Source organism: Triplophysa rosa, linkage group LG2, assembly GCF_024868665.1.
Source record: "Triplophysa rosa linkage group LG2, Trosa_1v2, whole genome shotgun sequence".
Taxonomy (NCBI): domain Eukaryota; kingdom Metazoa; phylum Chordata; class Actinopteri; order Cypriniformes; family Nemacheilidae; genus Triplophysa; species Triplophysa rosa.
Genome location: NC_079891.1, coordinates 15,584,978 through 15,593,478, shown reverse-complemented (window position 1 = coordinate 15,593,478; position 8,501 = coordinate 15,584,978). Strand labels below are relative to the sequence as shown.

Genomic DNA, 8,501 nt, shown 5'->3' with positions numbered 1-8,501 from the left:
GGACATCGAGCAGTGGGTTGTCTACGAAGGGAAAAGGTGTCGGGAAACGAACAGCGGCCACTGACAAGGGGCAGACAGTGACCGAAATACCCAAGCCCCAGCCTAAGGAGAAAGAAGCTTGAATGGCTAACAAAGCTGATTCGTTGCATCAAAGACAACATCCTCGCGACCGAGTAGCCCAGCTCATCGGGAAGAAAGCTATCCTCAAGTGCCACATTCATGGTTTTGCAGTAACCGCTTTACTGGACACAGGAGCACAAGTCAGTATGATCGACTCTAACTGGAAAAGTAAATACTTACCCGAACAAGTTCTGCGACCGCTTTCAGAAATAGTCAATGGGGGTGACTTCAATGTCTCAGCTGTCAATGGAGAACCACTGCCATTTGAGGGATGGGTAGAATTGACCGTGAACCTACCTGGGAATGATGATCCAAGTTTGGTGATTCGAGTGCCTTTTCTTGTGGGAAAGATACCATTGGAGCGGCCACTGCTGGGGTTTAATGTCGTTGAGGAGCTGATAAGAGGGAAGAAAGACACAGAGCGAGGACTATGCGCATTTGCAGAACTCCTGCAGAAGGCCCTGGACATCAAGGGTGAACAAGTCAACGCGATAGTGAGCTTCGTTCAGGAACAAGCCCATTGGAACACTGAGGCTGTGGTTACCATTGGTCCAAGAGATGTTGTACTACCACCAGGGCAAGTAACTCATGTAAAGTGTGAAGTTCCAGTTGATGTGGAAGGTTCAGAGCCAGTAATACTGTTCGAGTCCAGTGAGGAGAGTGTGTCATTGACCCAAATAGACGTTGGAGAAGGTTTGATGGAAGTTGGAGGGAAAGACCGGCCCTACGTGAGAATTCCTCTGTGCAACCCGACCACTTGTGAAATCACGATCAAAAGACATACACCACTAGGAAGTATACAGCCTATAGCTAGTATCATCGAAGCAGAACGATACGATGGGGTAAACTGTGAAGACTTTCCAGTGAACAGGAGAGAAGAACTGAGTTGTCAGGAACGGGAGACCGGCCTCAGGACAGACAGTCGGTGGCATCCGCCTGTCGATATTAGTCACCTAGAAGAAGAACAACAGAAATTAGTCACAGACATGCTTTATGAGGAGTCTGACGTGTTTGCTCGCGAAAATGATGACATTGGGTGCATCCCGGGCTTACAGATGACAATTAACTTGAAAGATGAGGTTCCAGTCCAGCGAGCGTATGCCTCTATCCCAAAACCCCTGTATAAAGAGGTGAAGGAATATGTGCAGGACCTACTAGCTCGAGGTTGGGTGGTCAAGTCAAAGTCTCCGTATGCAGCGCCGGTGGTGTGTGTCAGGAAGAAAGATGGAACGCTGAGACTGTGCATAGACTACCGATTATTGAATCAGAAGACGGTCCCAGACCGACATCCACTTCCCCGGATCCAGGACCTCATTGACACTCTTGGAGGCTACCGATGGTTTTCAATCTTAGACCAGGGGAAGGCCTACCATCAGGGATTTATGGCAGAGGGATCTCGGCACCTTACTGCATTCACGACTCCTTGGGGATTATATGAGTGGGTACGCATACCTTTCGGATTGGCTAATGCACCAGCAGCATTCCAGAGGAGTATGGAGGGGATGTTGGACTCACTGAGAGATGAGCTATGTATACCGTATCTTGACGACATCCTTTGCTTTGGAAAAACATTCAGTGATCATGTCCAGGGGCTTAGGAGAGTCTTTAGAGCACTGAGGGATCATGGAGTAAGATTGAGGCCAGCAAAATGTGAACTCTTCAAGAGGGAGGTCAGATATGTGGGAAAACTAGTTTCAGAGGATGGGGTTCGCATCGACCCAAAAGACCTAGACGCAGTCCTCTCCCTGAAGGAACAGAAACCTACGACTGTCAGGGAGTTGCGGCGATTGTTGGGGTTCCTCAGTTATTACCGCACCTACATTCAGGACTTTTCACGGATTGCTAAACCACTGTACGAGCTTCTCCAGTCTCGGGGTACAGTAGCCGCGGAGGGACAGACTAAATCTGGTAAAGGTGAGAAAAGAGGGAACCAGTTGCCATCCCGTGCAAAAATAGAGTGGACGAGGGTACATCAAGGTGTGTTGGAGAGACTTGTTGGGGCTCTAACTACTCCCCCGGTACTTGGTTACGCGAACTTCGAACTTCCATTTGTGCTCCATACGGATGCGTCTGAACAGGGTCTCGGGGCTGTGCTCTACCAACAGCAAGAGGACAGGCTCAGAGTCATAGGCTATGGATCCAGGACATTGACTCCCGCCGAGAGAGGTTACAGACTTCACTCCGGAAAGCTGGAGTTCCTGGCACTCAAATGGGCGGTTTGTGAGAAGTTCCGAGATTACTTGTTCTATGCGCCGCACTTTACAATCTTCACGGACAACAACCCGTTGACGTATGTCCTCAGAACGGCCAAGCTCAACGCTGTGGGACATCGGTGGGTGGGAGAACTGGCAGACTTCAGATTCGAAATTCGCTACAGACCGGGGAAAGTGAACGTAGACGCGGACATGCTTTCTCGATGTCCTCTTGATATCAACAAGTTTATGACAGCATGTACTGAAGTTCTCAACGAAGAGGTTATTCGGGCTACATGGGAAGGAAGTCGGGTGGACAAAGAGAATGATGTCGCCTGGGTTGCAGCTCTTAATGCACGTCAGGAGGAGATTGAGTGTCAGTTTGAAGGAAGTCTCATGACGCTTGACCGCTCTGAGTTGGAAACTGCCCAGAGGGAGGATCCTGCTGTTGGGAAGGTAATAGAGTTAAAAGAGGGTGGTAAAGAACCGACGCATGAGATGACAAAAGCTGCGAAAGGAGGTCTCAAAAGACTGTTGTACGAGTGGAGAAAACTGGACCTGCAAGAGGGGCTGCTCTATCGTAAAACTAACTATAGAACTCAACTGGTTCTTCCAACTAAGTTTAAGCAGTTGGTCTTGAAACAGCTACACAACGACATGGGTCATGTAGGGACGGAACGGGTGTTAGACTTAGCGAGGAGCAGGTTATATTGGCCTTTCATGCAAAAGGAGATTGAGCATTACATTACCCAACAGTGTCGATGTGTGAAGCAGAAGAAACCGGTGGTGAAAATCAGAGCTCCTATGGGAAGTCTTACCTCAAGCTGCCCCCTGGATCTGGTGTCCATCGACTATCTGCACTTGGAACGAAGTAGAGGCGGATACGAGTATATTCTGGTGGTGGTGGACCATTTTACCAGATTCGCCCAGGCGTATCCGACAAAGGACAAATCCGGAAGGACGGCGGCTGAAAGGATATTCAATGAGTACATTCCAAGGTTTGGGTACCCTTGCCGGCTTCATCACGACCAAGGCCGCGAATTCGAGAACCATCTCTTTGCGACTTTGCAGCGGTGGACGGGTGTCAGCAACTCGAGAACAACACCGTATCATCCTCAAGCAAACCCAGCAGAACGCTTCAATCGTACCTTGCTACAGATGTTGAGGACGCTGGAGGAGAAGGAAAAGGACAGATGGAAAGATCACCTTTCAAAGGTGGTGCATGCTTATAATTGCACCAAGCACGAGGCGACAGGATTTTCTCCATTCTTCCTTCTGTACGGACGACATCCTCGCTTGCCTATAGATCTGTTGTTTGGTTTCAGAGGAAAGGACGACCAATATTCACCTCGAGATTATGCCGAGAAGTGGGCTCAACGGATGGCTGACGCATACAAGCTAGCTTCGGACAACAGTAAACAAGCGAGTGCACGAAACAAGAAATACTACGACCAGCACCTGAGAGGCGTCGTACTACAGCCGGGGGATCGAGTTCTGGTTCGGAATCTGAGTGAACGAGGTGGACCTGGGAAGTTAAGGTCGTACTGGGAGAAGACGGTGCACGTGGTCAAGGAAAGAGTGGGAGATGGGCCAGTCTACCAAGTGTACTCAGAGCTGAGTGGGAATCAGAATCCGACAGCGATACGTACCCTGCATCGGAACTTGCTTCATCTCGTGAATGACTTACCAGTAGAACTGCCATCTTCTGGAGTTGATGACCAATGTCGACTGAAGAGTAGAAAGCAAAGATTGTCAAAACCAGTGAGGCCGCATGAAGAAAAAAAGTCAAGTGATTCAAGTTCAGAGGAAAATGATGCTCCAAGAGTGTATTACTGGCTGCGTTCTTCTGACAAGCAGAGATATGAGCGAGAAAGAAATGTGCCTGATCCATACGAAAGAGGTGAAAGGAGACCGAGAAAGAGTGAGGATGAACCTGCCAGGGATGGAGAGATTACTCTAGGAGTAGAGGAAGAATACTCACCTGAGCCAGCGCCGACTCATTCATTGGTTGACTTACCTGCTGCACGGGAAACTGAGGTGATGGAGGAGGGCCAGGAAGAGATGGTACCTGTAGAGAGAGCAAGACAAGGGGTTAGTTCTATGGAACAAACTGCAGGAGATGGATATGTGAGAAGATCTAGTAGAGAAAGGAAACCTACACGGGTCTTTACTTATCCCTCATTGGGTCAGCCCGATTATGAACGGCCTGCTGAGATAGGGGTAGCTCAAATGTTGTCGACACAGCCGTTATCGTGTTATTCTAGTGGGGTACAGGGACCAGTATATGTGACTTGTGCTTACGCTCCACCTTACCAAATGGGTTCTTATCAGACGTTACCACTTTATACTGCTTTCTGGGGACATTAGGGAACTGGTACCTGCAAGAAAACTGAGTTAAAAACACATACACAGACATGGATGTGAACAATGGGTACTTATACCTGATACATTGAAAAAAAATGAAAATGGGTCGTAATGTAAAATAAATGTTTGTGTTATTGTAAAACGGTTTATAAGAGTTAAAGGGTCAGTGTTGTTTGGAGTCATTTCTTTTTGTCAGGGAGAGTGTGACACCCTGTTTGTGTAGTCACAGAAATGGTAGTAATTATTTGTTTTTTATGCCATGGACTTGATTATCTGAGTATTTGTAATATTGTTTAAATGAGTGTTATTATGTCTAATGGTGATGTGTAGTACTGTCCGGGGACAGTAGGGGGAGATGCTGCGTTGACTGTGGGGTTTAGGGTGAGTCGCGAAGAAGAGAGCATTACAAGAGCGACGCCACGATATGAAGCAGCACAACTGTGTCTCTCTTTGTTTAATTTCAAACAGGTGGGTGGAAATTTATCACCAAGGACATCAAACGTTAGCAAATATGTTGATTTCATGTGTATGTTGAGGCATGATGGTGATGTACATGTTTTGAGTCGAGTTAAACGGTTTAAAAGAGATCGGTTGTAAGTTTATGAAAATGGCGTTTTACTCGCACATGTGTGCGTCAGGCCTGCTACTGATGTGATAAAATATCCAAGGGGGAAGCCATTTAAACACTGAAGACCCAGACCAGTATAATGTTTAGTGTGTTAATTGGGTTTATATATGTTATAGTATACTTTGTTGGTGTTTAGATATTCTTGTGTGTTTTATGACTACGGTTTAAATGTTTATATAGATTTATATACAGTGGTTTGCTCAACGTTACAGTTATCTTTACATACCGGAGAGATTGGAAAATGTGGTGATGTCAGAGTAAAGATGTTGAGTGATGTAAAAGAAATATAATGGAGTATAAGAAAATGGAAGACTCTTACAAGAGTGAAGTAACACGTTATGTGTGTTGGGTTATGTGAGTCACGTGTAAGGTGACATGAGATGTGTAATTGTGTTATGCAATTGTTGAATATTATTGTAATAAATTACAAGAGCGACGCCACGATATGAAGCAGCACAACTGTGTCTCTCTTTGTTTAATTTCAAACAGGAAATGTATTCACTGCAGCACTGCCAGTCACACGGCGGGCGTGTTACACTTACACTCTGTTATAATTGCATAATGTTTAATACACAACAATACTGAGGTGCAAATAGTAACATTATCTTAATCCAAAGAAAATACAGCTATTTTTTGTTAGTGTAAATAGCAAATCGCTAAGAAATCCTGCTATTTTCACTTCTACTGCTTTTTCAATACTTTGCATATTGCTATTTATTGCTGTTTTCAGACCGCTGCCTGTTTTAAACAGGTGAAGAACCACGCGGTTGTTTAAAGATTATACAGTACATTGACATTACAAGCATTAAATACAGATGGAAAAACTTATTGTGATTATGTTTCAATTCAGTGACAGAACGCTCTAAAGTATTGTCTTTAATTTTTCCAAAGCTGTGTGTGTGCACGTGTGCGTGTGTGTGTATGTGTGCATTAAGTTAATTTGAACTTCACACTTGAACCCCTAATGAATAAATTAAATTAATAAATGAATAACATGTAAAATACAGTTCTATACATTTATTTCAGATCTTCTAAATACCGCTACTGCCTGTCAGAAAATCAAGACAGGAGATTGAGAATGGGCAACAGTAAAGGACAGCGGCCTGAACAAGCAGGACAGACAAAAGTGCAATGAGCACCACAAGATTCAGGAAGCCGATGGGGGCAGCTTGGCTGAGAATGAAGAGACAAAAATGAAAACTTGAACCTGAAAACCAGACAGGAAGGTGTGTTCACTCCATACAAAACAACCCAAAATAATATATTGTTGCTTACTGTTATTTGCACAGACACCAGTATAATGATTAAATAGATGTCTACCAATAAATCAGTTTTTATACTGTGTACTTTTTACAGGAAATCTGGAGAGTCTGCGAGGGCAGGTGATGTTATGTGCAACTTCAAGATTACTTTGAATAATATCAAATCCTTTCTTATTTACTTTAAATAAAATTTAAATGAGTCTCCAGTGGAATGTTATGCGATTCATCTATCAGAATGTCCTCCATTTACATCAAGAAGGTTGAAGAAAATAAATAATTGTGGTAACTGCTGCTCTAGAAACATCAAACAGTTAGGCAGAGGGTCCTGGTAAATGAGTTCCCATGGTTTGTCTTTTCTCACAATAACATATTTAACCAGTTTCTTGTACACATCACTGCTGAATACAAATTGTTACTAGCTAGTAACAAAAGAAAAATGTTTTTCCCCATCAGCCCATAAAATGTATATTATTATTTAATATTTAATTAATATGAATAACCATCATGACAATGTGTGTTCATATGATTTTGTTCACTAGTATGCATGCAGTCAAAATTCATCACTGTTGGAAGCAAGACTCAAATAGGATGCATTTTTAAAAATAAACACTAGGTGGCAATGTGTCGTAAGTCTAGTGGTGTCAGTTGCTTCTCCACGTCTGTGTGGTTGTTCTAACCTGCATATGAAATGGAAAGGATGATTCTGAATCAATTTACATTAAGCAAATGATGTCCCGAAGGCATGTAGACGAATGAGTACATTATGGAGGTTTATGATGAGCAATCGATTAGTAAATAGAATGCGGAGAAATATAAATAATTCTCTTCACGCTCCGTCACAGTAGGTGGCGGTATGCACCTCTAAAGTTGGTTCGCAAACCGGCATAAAACCTGAAGAAGGATTACACTTTATTTAACTTTAATAATAATCTACGGCACACAACCTTCGAAATCAGCAATGACAGAATAAAAGGTGGATTAGTTGGAGCATACTGAAGCATACGATGTTGAATAAAGGTAAGAAAACCACAAACGTGTTACAACGTGTTCTTACACGTGAAAACCGGGCGCCATAGGTACGTGTTAACAAAACGAAAGCACACGTAGGAACGTGTTAAATGATTTTAATCAAAAATATTAAAATTTTATAATGGCCCATTGTTTGTATGTGACTAATATAAAAATAAACAATTGTAATGACACATTATTGCTTGTTTGTGTGAGTTACCTGCTGTTGTAGGCAAACAATTATAGATTTAAATGTAAAATCTGTGTCGGTTTCATAACATCCTTACCACTTTTGTTCCTGATTTTCATCTGTGAGACACCATGTAATTTAGCAATTGTATTAAGCTTTATTCTATGTTACTATTTCTCTTTAGTTCTTAATACCAAAGATCAAAGTTAGATTTAAGTTTGTATTTTTAAGCCATGTTTCTACTATAGTAAACATTTAGCGATTTTTTTATTGGTGGATTAATTACCTTTTGTATAACCAATGTTTTATTACAAATAACATGGTTAAACTATAGTAACATTAGCGAAACCATGTTTAATTTGTAGTGGGTAATGTTGGACTTTAAAGGCAGTCCTGCATGTTCAAAAATTTGTACTGAGACGTTCTTCAAAATTAAACAGAAGTTTTATTATCAGATGTAAAAAGGAGTAACAAAGCTTTGGGTTGCCAGTAAATCACCACTCTCTCCAAAAAGCCAACAACCCAAAATATTCAAATACACCCATATTTATAAAGTATGTGACGTCGCTCGTATCTTCTGACTCCTCCTCTGCTTTTTGCTCCCTTTCCACCAATCACCGTGAAGTCCTTTTTCTTAGTTCCTGTAAAATAACATTTCAAAACGTATATCCTGTGGTCAATCGCCAGTCCTGAGGAATGTTCTCCAGGACAGTTTCTTTTTGGGGAGCGGTCTCCTA

The 8,501-nt window shown here is 42.9% G+C and overlaps 1 long non-coding RNA gene across 1 annotated transcript; it reads left to right on the top strand.

The window, feature by feature from the left end:
* Positions 1–4,593: 4,593 nt before the first annotated feature.
* Positions 4,594–7,120, top strand: LOC130550674 (uncharacterized). Its single transcript, XR_008962463.1, has 3 exons — positions 4,594–5,144; positions 6,331–6,530; positions 6,661–7,120. It is a non-coding gene; the product is annotated as an uncharacterized LOC130550674 (long non-coding RNA).
* Positions 7,121–8,501: the final 1,381 nt, after the last annotated feature.